Here is a 16,776-nt window from a genome sequence, read left to right on the forward strand (position 1 = left end):
CTTAACTCCCATTCCATTATAAGCCTCAGGAACCTGGTGGTGGTCAATGTTTTGGCCTGCAGGGATCTGACCAGTGATGGCATCCCTAGAAATGAAGTCAGTACTTCTTCCTAAGGTTACTGCTCTGCTTATAAAATCAGCAAAACTCCATTCCTTAGGGTGGGTCTAGTCGTAACTCAAGTTACCTTTGTGGAGATTACAGTCTCTTGCCAGTTCCCAGACCTTAGTCAACTGTAGACCTGGAGCCCCTTGATGGAGAGGTGGCAGTCAGGCTCTTTGAGGAAAGACTACACAGTGTGACTACAAGCATCAAACAAGGAAGTACATGTAGACTGGAAAGTTCCTACAGGAGAGTCACAGCATATACACTTAGGCTGTAGGAACAAATCCATGCTCCCTTCTGCTAACAGAATTTTTCCATTTGACAAGCAACTCTTTGCTTGATTTTGGGCTCTAGTAAAGACAGAATGTCCACCATAGATCACCAAGTGACCATGCAACTCAAGCCATCCCTCACTGAGTGTTATCTGATCCACTGAACCATCCAAAACCTGATGTTCATAGCAGCATTTCATTGTAAAATGCAAATGGCACTCTACCACCTACACATTGCTGTGCCTTTCCACTGGTTTTACTTGGGCATATGAAGGCATGGTAGGGTTTATTCGGACTATTGGTGTAACAATATACCATGTATATATATAATGGTTCCAATGGAAAGCACGAGATATCTTCCCAAGTAAGTTGCCAAAAGAGTTGATGCTACTCTATTACCATTAGTGCATTTCCTGAGCTTGAGTCATTCACCATGTGGTTTAGTTTCAGCCAGATGCTAGTATTGCTCCTCAAATTTTCAGGCTCCAGATAGGCTGATGGGGGATGCTTGGGCCCCCAAGGATAGACCTCAGGTAGCAGTCTGTTCAGGGTGATGCCAGCTCAAGTTGCAGACATATTTTCTTTTCTATATCTGAAGTTAATGCAGATAAATAGATCATTGGCTTTCTCCTAATGACATGATTGGGTGAGACTTTAGGAGTCTTGGAAGGGGTGAATATATTTTGCATATGGAAATACAAGAATCATTGGGTTGGAGGGTAAGATGGAGAGGCTGTGGAAGATTGACCATGTGGAATTCCCCATGAAGCCATATGTATGAAGTGGTGAAGAGTAGTAAGGAGAGAGACATCTAACAGTCATTGGTCCACAGTGATTCTGAAATACATCCAGAGACATGTTAGGACTTCCTAAAGGCAAGAAATGTTCCATGATTAAAATGGCAGTTCTTCATCATTCTTGGCTTTCTCAAGAGGTCTCAGCTTTGTCCTCTCACAGGCCATTGCCTCCCTCCGTAAGAAACATCTCATATTTGCACATAAATAGCTCTCTCAGCCTGTTTCCTGCCATAGAAAGCTGGGGGATTTGGAGCCTCTTTATTCTGAATTGACTCTGTCTCATTTAGTTCAAGTTGGCAAAACCCTGTAAAAACATTATGAGTGGGACACCTTGGTGGCTCAGTCGGATAAGCATCTGCTTCCGCCTCAGGTCATAATCCCAGGGTCCTGGGATCAAGTCCTGTATCGGGGTCCCTGCTCCGTGGAAAGACTGCTTCTCTCTCTGCCTGCCCCTCCCCCTGTTTGTGCTTGCTCTCTTCCTCTCTCTCTCTCTGACAAATAAATAAATAAAATCTTTATATATAAAAAAAAAACATTATGAACTTTCTATAGAGCAATTGTGATTCACCGTATACCCCAAGCTAAAACCATAATTTCTTTCAAGACGGATCCCTCTACTTTGAGCTTCATGTACAACGGCTGGAGGATTATGCCCTTGAGCTATTTAAAAAGCTCTTCTGCTAGCTGAAGCAACTATGCACCATCTTACATTTTTCAGAGTCCTACAGCCATACCCTTCATTAGATCTCTGCCCTGTGACTAGTCCTTAGTTTGAGATTTATTTGCTGGTAGGAAAGACTAGAGGTGAGAAACTGTTTTCTTTTCCAACCAGCAGATTCTGTCTCTTGAATTTCCCTTAAATTATATACAGCTGAAAGAAGCCATGGGTATTTTCAATATTCTACTTGGAAATCTCCTTAGCAAGATCCTTGAGATCAGGTACATTTTCTGTCTCACAAGCTACTACTGGTGACAGCTTTGCAAATTGCCTTACTACTATAAGCCTTCAATTGCACACTTCCCCGTCTCCAATGGCAGTTTCCTTACCTCCCAATCTGTGCTCACTGCCTGGCCCTAAAGTCGATCCTTCATGTTTTGGGTTTTTATTAAAGAAGACCCACACTACTAGGTACTGACTTTTCTTTCAGTTATCCATCACTGAATAACAACCATCCCAGAACCTGAGGTTTCAATAAAAAATAACACAATAGTTTAATATTTTTTATGTTCTGTTGATTTACTATGGTTGGTTCTCATGCTGGTTTTCCCTTAGTTTTTAAGCTGAAGGGCTAGCTGGGGACTGGGCTCAATGGAGACAGCTGAGAAATTCAGGTCTCTCTCACTGTGGTCTTTCATGCTCAGGGAGGCCAGACATGCTTTCCTCACATGCAGTCTCAGGTTCCAAGAGGAGAATTAACCCCAGCACACAAACATTTATCATATTTGATGATACCCCATTAACTAATGCAAGATACTTGCCCAAGGACAGTCAGTGTAACAGGGGACAACACAAGAGTTTGGACACCCAGAGACATGTTCCACTGGGGGCCATTAGTATAACAATCTAGCATAGGTAAATAGGACTTGGGGTTGAAACAGAATGGAAGTTCCAAGTAAACTGCAAAAGGAAGCTGGCCAGACATTTATTGATTCTAGTGCTCTGCTTTTTCATCCATCAACACATGTTTATGACTTAAGAGGAATTTCTTATGATCAGTTAATGAGGGAAGAAAATTCAAGAGCCTGATTTGTTTATACCAGACAGAAGCTATTCCAAAAAGGTGGTGGTGAAGGGACATCTCCCTGTGGGCAGGTAGGTGGGTAATGTTCTAAATTTTCTTTGTAATGCGGAAGGAAAAATGGACTGAGTTACAGATATGCCCTCACTAGTCCCATCAGAATTAGAAAATTGATAATAATGGGTTCTAGGAAGAAGTATATACATGGGCCTGAATGAATGGGCACAGAATGTGAAGGTGTTTATGTCTCAATCAAAGCCACTATCCCCTGCAGAGAACCAGCCTTAGGGGAACCAGGAGGCCAATTTGTAGTAGATGCAGTACACTGACCTTTTTCACCAAGCCTCATTGCTTCAACAATCTCTAACCCTTACCCATATCATAGGGTCCTACTGAGCAGGGGTCAAATTTGTGATAAACTAAGTGTGAGAGTGGGCTCATGCTAATAGACTTCCCTCATCCTACCATATGACCCATCACCAGGAAGCAGCCATGTAGGGGGAAAGGTGGGATGGTCTTCTGAAAGCTCTGTCATGGTACCAGATGGGAAGCAGTCACTGTGAGGTTGGGATTCTCTCTTATGGGATGTAGTAAATGCCCTAATCTGCAACCAACATACATGCTATCGGTGCCATAGCTAGAATGCACAGAATGCATAGCCAGTAACCAATGGGGTGATGGGGGAGTTTTACCAAATTATGTTTGCTTCTCATCCTACTACCTTGACTTGTTGGGTTTGGAGGTCCTAGTGTCCAAGGAAGAAGACACCAAACACAAAACATAGTAGCAGTTCTGATGCATTAGATGTTGAGATAGCACCCTGGCCTTTTTGGGCCTTTTGGCCTTTTGGCCTTTATGCTAGTAAACCAGCATATGCAAAAGGATCCCTGGGTGTTGTGACCAATCCTGATTACCAGAGACAAGCTGAGTGGTTATTCCAGTACCATGGGCAAGAAGGTTTGTCTTTGAACTCAGGAACATACTGGGACCCCTCTTATTATTCCCTTGTTCAACAGTCCTGGAAAACCATGACAACTTAACAATGATAGTACCACCAAGGGCCACGATTCTAACCAATAATTATTGGAGTTCCTGCCCAGGTAATGAAGTCCAAGTCCATCCTGTCAATGTGTTGACAGCAAGGGGAAGACAAGATAGTGAAAGAAAAATGCAGCCACTACTATGATCTTAGCTGGAGGACAAGCTAGAGATGTGGCAACTATAGCAGTGACATAATATGATACAAACGGTCTGGAACCCAGAAGCACAGGCTGGAACCCCACAAGGATGAAATGAACCTCATGTCAGTTCTTCTGTCTCTGCCCTTGGTCACAGGAGTATTGTGCATAAATCCTTCATCACACATCTGGAAACACAGAAGCTCAGGAGTCAGAGAAGCTGGAGGAAGAGGAGGGAAAGGCGGCTCAGTTAATTGCAGGATCAGCTGCCGCTTCATGCCAATGAAATGAATCAGCAGAGCAACAAACTGTGAGTATCTCTTGGTGTTTCCATTAAAACTTTGTTTTTAATATACTGGTTACCTGTGTATCAGCTCATCTAATAATCTGCAAGGCAGGTACGTGGTAAACAGAATTCTAAGAGAGCCCCCAAGATTCTCAGCCCTTGGTATACACACACCTTCTCCCCTTATTCAGTCGGACATTATCCTAATTGCTGTTGTGAAGGAATGTTTCAGGCATAATTAAGGTCCCGAATCAACTGATCTTAAAATAAAGAGTTTATCTAGGTGGGCTTGATCTCATCACATGGGTCTGTCAAAAGCAGAAAGTTTTCTCTGGCTCATAGCAGCAGAAGTCATCAGAAAATTAAAACATGAGAAGAATCCTATGTCCTTTTCTTGGCCTGAGGATGGAGGGACCACATGACAAGGAATGTCACCTGCTAACAGCAAATAAGGAAACGGGGACCTCAGTCTTACAACTGTAAGATAGTGAATTCTGCCAATAGCAAAAATAAGCTTGGAAGTGGATTTTTTTTCCCCAGACTGGAACTCAACCTGGCTGACAGCTTGATCTCCACATTGTGATGCCCTACACAGGGAACCCACCCATGCACTGCTGGACTTGGGACCTATAGAACTAAGAGCTAATAACTGGGTATTTTTTAAGCTATTAAGTTTGTAGTTATTTGTTATGCAGCAATAGATTACTAATAAAAGGTGTTATAATTATTCCTGTTTAAGAGAGCTTAAAAAATTAAGTAATTTCCCCAAGGTCCTTGAAATTTTTAAGGACTTTATTATTATCGTGTTACTCATGAACCATTTGGACAAGAATCTATCCCATTATTTTATTATCTTGTATCATATTTCTTTCCTGAATTATATTTGTTTGGAAAGGATCATATAACTCTATGGGAAAAAAGTTTATGTCTGTCATATTTATGGTACTATAAATAATCTATTTAATGGATGAGACAGAATGAAAAGATAGGAACCAGAAGGAACAAGTCAATAGGATCAAATGTGAGAACCGAGAGCTTTAAGAAGAGGGGAAATAACTCTGGGAGGGTCAATGATAAGAAACAAACTAAAAGTCTGAGAGTAGGTGTTAAAGGCTTGGACTTGGTTAAGAAAAGGTAGATTGGGGTGCCTGGGTGTCTCAGTGGGTTAAGCATCTGCCTTAGGCTCAGGCCCTGTGGGATCGACCCCCACATCGTTCTCTCTGCTCAACAGGGAGCCTGCTTCCCCCTCTCTCTCTGCCTGCCTCTCTGCCTACTTGTGATCTCTCTGTCAAATAAATAAATAAAATCTTAAAAAAAAGGGGGGGGAGAAAGAAAGAAAGAAAAGGTAGATCTAAGGGCTGGAAGGTGGAAATGAATCAGTGTTAAGGTGGTGGAGGCAGCCTACCTCTGACTGGGTTCAGAGACAGGCTCATGGAATTGAAAAGGGACCAAAAAATCTCTGAGGGAACTTCAACATTCTATAGTCTATGGTTTTATGTTGTCTTACATACCAGTGTTCTCCTTCCTGCTGCTCGGTGGGTCTTGAGTCAGCAGATGAATACAAGTTGTGTGTGTGACTACAGCTCAGGGACCTGAAGTTGCAAATGAGATCTGTTCCTTGTTTGCCACCAGCAATCAATTTCCTGGATCCCATGCTAAACTGCAGTGTCACTGTAGCTTCCAGGCTGGGATGTTTGTTTTCCTTGTGGACTTCGGAATTTTTGCTGATTCTATATTCCATTTCTCCCACTTTGGCTCCAAATAAACAGAAAATAAGAGGAAAGAACTACCTAAATAAATGACTGTTGAGAATTACATAGCAAGGAGAAGCAAACCACCATCTGTGGTTGGTTACCAGAGTCTTCTATGAGACTACAGAAAGGTAATTCTTACCACTGTTTCCCACAAAGAGAGAAATTAACTTCCTCGTGTAAGTAGAGAATTATATGCATTGTATTATTAGAGACTTACGTGTATTACATATACTGGACATTTCTTCTCTCTAGACCTCTTCCCTTTCAGACTGAAGGAAAACCTGTTGATGCCAGAGCTCTCCTTTCCTCCTATTCCAGGAAATGTCTGACTTCCAGTCTGATATTAAATTCCTCTTTGAACATGAATTTCCAAATTCATGAATTTCCTATTTCCAAATCAGGGTACCAGAAATGGGTAGAAATAGATGCTGGGTGTGAACAGACAATGTCTAGCATAGTATCCTCCCAGGCACAGTAATTGATTTAGGGATTGGCCTCGTTAGCTAATCAGAGACAATAAGAAGTACTCTCAATATTTTTCTGGTACTTGAAAAGGGACTTGAAACTGTATGGATACAAATCTGGAGGTACATGAAAACAAATCCTGAGTTTGTTTAATCATAAAAATAACAAACATCATCCATTAATAAATAGCTCACATTTATTAAGCAGCTACTATATGCCAGACTGTGGGCTCCACTTTCTAAATGGATTATATTATATAATACCTCATAAAATAGTCATAGGAACACTATGCAATAGGTAACGCTATCATGCCCATTTTTGGTAAATGGAGAGATGTGTCACTAAGATCCTCTTTCAAGAGAGGGCTTACTGACCTAACTGCTAGAACGCTATAAGCAGACAGTTTTTAGCCACCAGATGCAGACTATCTAAATCTTCCTTGCCCAGTCATGCCCTTCCCAGATAGCTCATATCCAGGGACCAATCAGGTCGGGGCTATCTTGGCTTAATACAGGACAATTCTAATGGTTCATTTTATCTTTGGAGCTCTCTGTGGGATGCGCCAAGACTGAGATCAGCCCTGCTTCTCACCCATACTTCCTTACCTTCTCTTTCATAGGTGTTGATCTCATGGACATAATATTTTGAGAAACATCCCTAAAAATATCCAGCACATTAGTCCATTTCAGAGTCTGCTTCCCAAAGAGCCCATTTGCAAACACCATTTTACAGATGAGATGATAAAGCAGGAATCCCCCACCTACACCATCGCTCAGCATGAATGCTGGGGGATCAAGAGTCCTTAAAAAGATAAATCTTGCTTAAGACACCAAAGCTGATCTGGAATTTAGAACAGGACTCTGAGAGGTATCTCTAGGGGAAAAGGCTGGGAGGGCTCTGTTGGGAGAGCCATGGAAGCCCGTGGAAGCTGGGCTGGAGTCCAACCTCTATGGAGGACAAACAGGTGTGCTTAGTGTCCAGCGCGACTACAGGAAATGACACACAGTTGCAGTAGCATACAAAAGAAGGAACTTTATTTCATTCTCTCCAACTCATAGCCTCTTTGCTAAGAGTGTCAGTTAAAATAAAAACGAAAACTTAAAGAATCTGGGTATTTTAGCACATGGTTAACTACAGAAAAAGCATCTTACAAATCTAAGTCCTTTATTTTGGCCTGCAATGTTCATGTTGCCCAGATTTCATGTTAATCCAAATTATTTCCAGTAAGAGGTACAGGGAGACTAATTTATGCAATTGTTTGTAATCATCACCTCCTGTGGTCTTTTGAAATATTATACTTGAGGCTATTATGACTTTCTTAAATTGTATTTTAATGAATTCCTTGGGGGGACACTGTGATTAAAAGGCATGATACCTACTAAATGATGAACTAATAAAACATTCTATAAGAAAGAATTTATCAAATGAGCCTTTAGATTGGACTCATTTATCAAGCCACAGAACAAAAACAAAAATGCATAATTTTGAAATGCTTATAAGCACTTATAATTTAAGATTAGTAAAGATAGTGAACGGAATTCCAAAGTAAGGAAGGAAAGTAACTGTAGGAAATGTGCAGAAGATGAAAGTCTATCAAAGAAAGAGAAGAAATAATTGAATAATTGGAGGTTGAAAGTGCTAAAGATCAGCAGGAAAATCCCTCAGAATTAAAACCATCTGAAAAAAAGTAAAATAAAAAAATAAAAATAAAACCATCTGAAACTCCCTTCTTAGCAAAAGCACTTAATTTCTTACACCTGGATATATTTATCGAACATGTATCTCCATAGGAGTGCCTGGGTGGCTCAGCCGGTTGAGCATCAGACTCTTGATTTCGGCTCATGTCATGACCTTGGGGTCATAGGATCAAGTCCTGTGACAGGCTCCATGCTCTGCAGAGTTTCTGTCTCTCTCCCTCTGTTCCTTGTCCCTGCTCTCTCTTGATCAAATAAATAAATAAATAATCTTAAAAAAAAAAAGAAAGAATGTGTCTCCACAAATGGAGGGTTGTTGGAGGGTAGGTGTGTGGGGGATGGGCTAAATGGGTGATGGGTGTTGGGGAGGGCCCTTGTGATAAGTTACATGTAACTGGGTGTTATATGTAAGTAATGAATCACTAAGTCCTACTCCCAAGTCAATACTATGCTACATGTTACCAATCTAGAATTTAAATTAAAACTTGAACAGCGACAAAAAAAGAATGTATTTCTAAACAAAATAAAACAAACAACAACAAAAAGAATGTTTCTCAAAATTTACCATCAAAATCCAAGAAGGAAAGACAGTAGCTCTTTCTGGATATCCCCTCAATAAGAAACATGGATGGAATCAATCTAGTCCATTGAAAGCAGAGCTTTAGAACAGAATAATTCTTAAATTTCTTTCTTGATATTCTTTAAATCAAATGTTCCTTTATAGTTAAAATAAATTATTTAGAAATTATATTCCTTTCTCTGCACTTTAAAGATGCTTTTAGTGTTGGTTTTGTGGGTGAGGGGAGAGGTGGGTGGAGAAATGAGATGAAGAGAAACGGTCGCCCACAGCAGGCTAAAGGCTTCAATATCCAATGAGCGACAGACTTTAGACAAAGCAAGACAAGACAGAGACCAGAAACCACCACCCAGCACCCAGGCTGACAGGTGTCAGCCTGTTCAAAGCTGGGTCAGATCTACACGTGGGTGAGGGAGCTAGATTGGGTTGTAAATTGCCACAATCAATAGTGAAGAAAAACAAGATTATACACAGTACATGACACTCAGTTGGGATATTTCAGTTTGTCAACTCTGCTAGCCCCCGTTACAGACTGATGTGTTGGGGAGATTCCAACCTCGTCCGTATAAAAGAGTCGATCAATCCTAGAACCCACCCTCTTGGTCAGCTTTGGAGTACTGACCTACCTAGAGGCGGGAGAAGCTAAGGCTTAGAAGCCCCCCTTGGTACCCACCCACACTCCCCCACCCTGAGGTCTTGGCTTCATCGGAAATCATAAAATAGACTTTTAAGTGAAATTCTAGATATGCTGAACACAGTGTAGCCTAACAGGGCTCTTGGAAGCTCAGAGAAGCTGCAACATGTGGCTGGGAAGGACAGCTTGCCCGATTTCCAGATGCCACCGAGACTCCTCTCAGTTAACACCAGTGACAGTCACGGCCTGAGATCTCTCAGGAGTAAATGAATTCAGTTAAACCTATTGCTCTTGTCTCTGGCTTTGGTCAAACCGCGCCCCCCTCCCCGCCTTGTCATGCTAGTATGATCTGCCTAATTCAACACAAGCTCTTGATCATGTGCAACCCACAGCACTCTAGCCAGTTTCAAATTAAGGGAGAAAAGGGGGTTATTATTCTCACTGGACTTACCTACTTAGTCTGAGGTCTTGTAAGAAACAAATCTTGAGATATCCTTCTGTTGGTAGAAATGTATCTAGTCAAAACTAGGCATATCCAGAGCATCTCCCCGGATAAAGAGAATGCTATTTAGGCAACTAGAGTCAGTGTGAGCTGTTCCTTTCATGCTGGAGGGCTGTTTCCACCGAAATCTTGCTTCTTTCATACTTGCTTGGGGATTCCTCAGGGACCGTGGAGTCCCACTCTAAGACAATGACTAGATCTGGGAAGCACTACGGAGCATAAAAATCACATATTAACCATCCTACTAAGGAAGTAAGGGCAAGTGAGATCACAACCTCTCAGGGAAAATCAGCAACAAATACAGGCTCATAGGCTGTTTGCCCGGTTGGCATGGGTGATCTGTGTATAGCCGTCGATGCAAATTAAGGCAAACACCTCTCCACACCGAAGTCATTTTTAGAAAGCAGACAGCATTCCTGAAGGGCTGAATTGCTGTGTAACTACAATGCATAAATGTAGAATACAATGATCTTGGAAATAAGAGGTCTCAACCAACTCTTTCTCTGGAATAGGGTCATCTTGGAGATAGAAATTCTGTGTCCTGGGGCGCCTGGGTGGCTCAGTGGGTTAAGCCTCTGCCTTCAGCTCAGGTCATGATCCCAGGGTCCTGCATCGGGCTCCCTGCTCAGCGGGGAGTCTGCTTCCTCCTCTCTCTCTCTCTGCCTGCCTCTCTGCCTACTGTGATCTCTCTCTGTCAAATAAATAAATAAAATCTTTAAAAAAAAAAAAAGAAATTCTGTGTCTTATGAGAGGAAAACCACTTTATAAAGTGGCAAAAGAAGAGCCAGATACGAAACTGTTGTTAAAATATTACTAGTCAGTGGTTCTCGTTGCTCTTAAAGTTTGTCAATCGATTTATTCTCAGAGAAAAGATGGCATAAAAGAGTGGAGCTTACAGAGATAGAAGCAAGTTGTGGAAAAGCTTTGGAAACGTGGAAATACTGTTCGCAATGACCATAAGAAAAAGAGGGTGTGCAGAGGGGAGCTATGTGAGGTGATCTCTGGAATAACAATACAAAGCAAGTTAAAAATCAAGGGACAGGATCGAGTAAGCAATTACCCAAATCCTGACAAAATTAACTTGAAAGGCAAGCTGGGTTATGCATGAAAAAGGTCAGTGTCCCTTTCTTTGTTTCCAGTGCCCCCGAGAAACATCGGGGTGGGGTGGGATGGAGCAGCGGCGGCGCCCCCAGCTGCTGTGGACAGCACGGACTGAACCAAGCAGCGGGCTGGGCTTCCTCGGGATCCACGGAATACTGACCCCCCCCCCAAACCGCGGGGTGCAGCCCCTCACCCGCCACCCCGCCCCAGGGGCTCGCGGCGCCCCCTCCTGGGCACGCGCACACTGCGCGCTCCAGCTCCTGAACCCAGGCTGACTCGGTAATTTCAGCCCAAGGGAGACAGAGGCAAGACCCTCTTTCTGGTGCTTTCACGACACCTGAAAGATGGAGCGCCTCCAAGCAGCAGACACAAAGTGATCCCAGAGCTTCGGCTCTTTGCTGCTGTCCAGGCTCTTCACCGGGAATAACTTACTTAGTGGCAGAGGAGGAAAGGTGGGAACGGAGGCTAATCCCAAAGTCCCCTAGCGTGGAGCGCCCCCACGTCTCCAGCTTCATTTTGGAGGGGTGAGGTTTGGTTCCGTCGCCTCCGCTCCCGCGCGGTTTGGCAAGGGGCCGGGGCAGTGTCCCCCACCTCCGCCCCAACCCGGGGAGGGGTATGCGCGGTGGGTGGGCGTCTCCTGACCTCGCGCTCCTCCCCTCCGCGTCCCTGCCCCCTGCCTCTCTGGAACACACTGTGTGGCCGCTTTCCTCCAGCACGCGGCGCTGCGCTCGCTTTTATCCGCGGAGCCGCGCGGGTTCGTGCGCGGCCAGCGGGGCTCAGCCCGTCCGCTGGAATTGAGGAGCATTCATTGAATCTGCGGCTTTCATGACGTCTCTCTGCGTGGCCCATCACTTTTCTCCCAGCCGGGATTTTTTTTTTTTTTTTTTTCCGCCACTCTTGCTTTTTTTCCCCTTTCCTCCACCGGTCTGCCGCCCGCGTCTCTGCCCGACGCACACCCCTCCGCCCCTCCCGTGACCCCGCGCCCAGCCCTCCTCTCCGCTCGCGGCCAGAGGGAGCCAGTTTGCAGACGGCCGCACCTGGCCGGAGAGGTTGGGCGGGTGGAGGGGTGGGGATCCGCGGGAACCGGGAAGCCAGACCCAGAACTGGGTGCACCGCCAGGAGAATGGAGACTCCTAACAGCCTCCCGGGGCTGATGTGAAATTTGACCATCTGATTCCAGCTTGTCTTTCCTTTTCTTTTTTTTATTTTCTCCCCTCACCATCCATCGTGTACTCAATTATCAAATCTTGCTCCGTTCCAAGAGGAGATCATGATTGAGTGAAACCACCCTGTCCGCAGCAAGGTAAGCGGTGCGCTGAGTTGCTCGAAGGTGAGAAGCTGGCACAATCTGGGCAAAACGTTCCGTGCCCTCGGGTCTCCACCTCCCCCTCCCCAGTCTCCGTCGCTGCATGCTCCACGCTGATGAGAAACATGATGCCCAAGTCAAGGGAAAGGCGAGGGAGATGCCGGTTACATAACGGAAGGGAAATCTGTTTCATAGGGTTTTCATTAGCAACTGAAAACTCGCAAGGGGGGCGGGGAGTGGAGGGGGTCTGCATGCCCCGGGCACAGAGAAACCCAGGCAGTCATTGCAGACATCATTTCAACATACGTTGGCAAAGAAGAAATGCACTGATTAACTGGTAGGGGCGGCTTGCGGTGTAGTCATTTACAGTTGGGAAAAGCCCATTGTCTTTATGGAAAGCTGTATCCTTGTTCTTTGCATAGAGGAGAGAGACAGAGACGAAGACAGAGAACAGAGAAGGAGGAAAAGGAAAAGTGAGGGGTGGGGAGAAACCGGCAGAAAATGGGAAACAATAACTTCTAACTGTTGTCTATCAGTAAAACCAAGGATGTAATATGATGGCTACAAACAGTGAATAGGAAGCTCTCCCTAGAAGTAAACTGAATTGTTTTGTAACTGGAAGGGGAAAGAAACCCTCAGATAAAATGAGATGTTTATGGCATTTAGGGGGTTAGACTAATCTGCTGACTTGCTTCCTCCTGGGTATATTTTCATTTGCATGAAGACATTAAACCTGAATTAGTTTTTTAACAGAAATAACATTAGTATTCCCCAAACCCAATAAAACCTTGGGTCAATCCACAGGTATATCTCTTGTACCAACCTCAATATGAAGAGATGCTTAAGGAGGAAACATGGTAATAGGAACAGCCACAGATATAGGGTGAGGTTGATGGAGAAACAAAATACCAGAATTTTCCAAAGAATCCCGCCTCCACTCCCAAAAAAGGAAGAGAGAGAGAAAGGGGGGGTGGAAACTCCTGTGTTTAGGAGTTGGAAATTCATTATATGTTTAGAGTGTCTCCTGCTTGCTTTTATCCAAAGTCTGATGGTTCGGGGGAGCCCCCACCATATAGGTTGTAATATCACATCCCTACTAGCTCCTCACCCTGCCTACCTTTCTTTTGCTGAAAAACAGAGGAGTGGGATACCCAGGAGCTGATTAGAAAGAGAAAGGGGCTTGCTGTAGTCAGGGCATAGCTAACTAAGCTTCGCCCATTTTGCCTGGAGAAAGAAAGAGCTGAGTCTCCATGGCGACCCAGGTGGGAGGGGAGAAGGCAGCTCCAATTACAACAAAAAACATTGAACAAAACTTTCCCAGCTTCAGGAGAAGGAATAAGCCAGTCAGGTATTCTGTGGAGGGTCCCAGGGTATCAGCAGTGCCCAAGTTCCTGCCCGCCACCCGCAAGGGGGCTTCTAGAACTGGCCGGCACTCTCAAACCTCCCAAAGTTGTCCAGAGGCCACGGAGATGGTTCAGGCAGCAGGTTTCGGATTCAGCACCAAGGCCAGAGCACAAGGGCCAGGTTCCCACCTCCCAGTTGACTACCCCTGCGAATGTTACTAGCTCCTTTGGTGACAGAAGCGATCACTTTCTGTAAATGAACGGTTCTCTTGCCCGTGCAGAATCTGGATATCTGATTATCCACGGAATTGCGTGGGACAGAGAAGCTTGCAAATCATCCATTTCACGCATGGCGGTGCATCAGAGTAACTATTCAAAACCAAGAACACTGAAGCAGCAAAAGATCCAAGTTGAACTGAGAATGGAGAATGATCCTGTCCTCAGGGAAGCAAAGGGGTGCGGTGCACCCACGCACGCATGTACACACACACACACACACACCCCAGACCAGTCTCTAATGAGAGTTGTCTAGTTTCAGCCAAGTCCCTTTGGTTTCAAAAGCATCCATTCATTTCTTACCCTCTCACTGTCCTCTGTACTTTTTGTCGGGCTTAGATGACAGAAAGACTATAGGAGCACCCTGTCAGTGAGACAGCAGTTAACCAAATCCTTTCGAGGGGTCCTGAGATCCTGGAGGGCAGAGAAATAAAATACTCTTAGTCCAGACCTGACAGACTTTCTAAAAGAGCTGATGAGCTCCAGGAAAGGGAAGAGAGTATGCTAGTGCGGTGAGAAGCAGTAACTGTATCTTTAAGGCAGCATGTGAGTAGGGCAGCTACATTTCCAAGGTTGTAGGGCATAGGAAACTGGGAGACGAGACGGAGTCACTTCTCTTAATAGAAACAAGGAAGAAACTGTGCAAGAGGGGAGGATTTATTTTAACTCAAGTTCCGTTTCAGCATTCGTTGAGAGAAAACAGGTAAGTCTCTCTCGCCATTCTGCCTTCACCTGGGGCAAAGCTGGTCTCTGTCCTGCTGTCCTCAGACCCCCCAATACAGATGAGGAAAAATAGTGGAGGAAGGTTCAGTCACATTTCTAATAGACTATTTTTGTGAATAGCATCCAGGTGTTACAAGGTACGGTTTGACTTGCAGAGCCCACTCAAAGTTTGACAACTGGTTGCCTTTACAATACACTGGGTTGCTTTTCTCTTTTGAAGATGCCCGTGTGTGTGTGTGTGTGTGTGTGTGTGTGTGTGTGTGTGTGTGTGTGTGTGTGTTTAGTCTTGAGCTGGTTCTGCTTTGTTCTCTCCAAACAAGAGCAATCCTGGTTTTCTTGGCTGGCTTTTGCAACTGTGGCTGTGCCATTGCTTTCTAAAGGTGATGTGTGCAGAGCACTCAGGACTTGGTTAAAGCAGTGTGCTTATACCTTCCAGTTTTTGTTTTTTGTTGTTTGTTTTTCATGATCTCTATTGAAGGCAGAAACAATCTATTCCAAACCTGGTTAAAAGACGAGATGTTACACTATTTCTTCCATTTCAGTTCCTGATGGATATTGATAAGTTTATCCGTGATGTAATTTATTAAAAGAGTTGCTATCTAAAGTAGAGAGAAATGGTGCATGGAGTACTGTTAGGACTTGAAGCAACTATACCTTGGCTTTTCTCCATCTCATATTATCAGCAGAAGAGAAGTAGAGATTAGTTATGAAGATAAAGCCATATAAGAATATAGGTCATTCCATAAAAAAGATCATTTATCATGTATTTGTGAGTTCTAAGGCTCAATTTCTCTCACGAATTAAAAAAAAAAAGATGGGAATATAAATGATCTAGGTATAGAAAATTGTTTAATCAATTATCTTCAGTTCTGGTAGATTCTATGTTCATATATTCGGTGCTAATTTTTCAAACTAGGACTTGCTTTCTTCTTCTTCTTGGGGGGCTAATTGCTAAGCAAAGCATCATTATGTCCTAATGGCAGTCAATGGCATACTCCAAAATAATTAGTCTACCCATTTCAAGTAAGATTTGTTAAGAAGACTTAAAATTAATCCCTGTGCACTGGAACATTTTTATAATATTTTAAAAATAATTTTGACACCTAACCCTGGTATTTCCTAAGCATCGGTAAATAAGGTATATTAACTTTTATGAGCCAGGTCTTTATTTAATACAGAGGACTTATATAGGCTCTTTCCTTTGAGTATAAAGAAATGTTTTAATTCACTCTCAAATTTCCCCCCATCTTACAAACTATATCTGCTTTACAGGATAAAAGAAAATAAGACATCAGAAGAGCTGTTTAATAAGCAATAGAAAAAAATTTATTGGCAATTAAAAATAAATAATATGCTCTTATTTTTTTTAAAGATTTTATTTATTTATTTGACAGAGAGATCACAAGTAGACAGAGAGGCAGGCAGAGAGAGAGAGAGAGAGGGAAGCAGGCTCCCTGCCAAGCAGAGAGCCCGATGCGGGGCTCGATCCCAGGACCCTGAGATCATGACCTGAGCCGAAGGCAGCAGCTTAACCCACTGAGCCACCCAGGCGCCCCAATAATATGCTCTTATTGAAGCATAACCCCATTCACTGATTTTCATAGGTAGAAAGTGCTGCTTTTTTCAAAGGTTGAATCTTGGTTATGTGAATCTTCACGGAAATAAGATAAAGCCTCCTTATCAATATGGGCAAGTAGGCAAGGTGAAGCCCTTTTTCAATAACTCTTACAAATGATATGTAAGAATATGTAGATTAATAAGGGAAAGAGACCAGAGAGCATCAGAACAAGGGGAAGGAAGCTAGGAGGAAAGGCTAGCATTTAAAGCTACTATTTTTTACCAGCATTAAAGTAATGACACTTCTGAAACCAAGGATTTTTTTGTTTGTTTTTTAACTCATTGTAATAGGACTTCAAGGTTCGTGGAACTGAGATGTTTAAATGTAAACAACTTTGGATTTACAGCTTATTGAGATGGCATTTATTGTTTCTTTCCTTTATTTCAAATGTCATTTTAAATATCAAAG

At 43.4% G+C, this 16,776-nt stretch overlaps 1 protein-coding gene across 1 annotated transcript in view; it reads left to right on the forward strand.

The window, feature by feature from the left end:
• Positions 1-12,212: 12,212 nt before the first annotated feature.
• The window catches only part of KCNJ6 (potassium inwardly rectifying channel subfamily J member 6), a 290,935-nt gene continuing 286,371 nt past the window's right edge, over positions 12,213-16,776 (forward strand). The window contains exon 1 of the mRNA XM_047719953.1: positions 12,213-12,405. The gene's annotated coding sequence lies outside the window, so the exon portion shown is untranslated. The remainder of the gene's footprint in view (positions 12,406-16,776) is intronic.

The sequence above is a fragment of the Lutra lutra genome, chromosome 1, assembly GCF_902655055.1.
Source record: "Lutra lutra chromosome 1, mLutLut1.2, whole genome shotgun sequence".
In the NCBI taxonomy this organism is placed as follows: domain Eukaryota; kingdom Metazoa; phylum Chordata; class Mammalia; order Carnivora; family Mustelidae; genus Lutra; species Lutra lutra.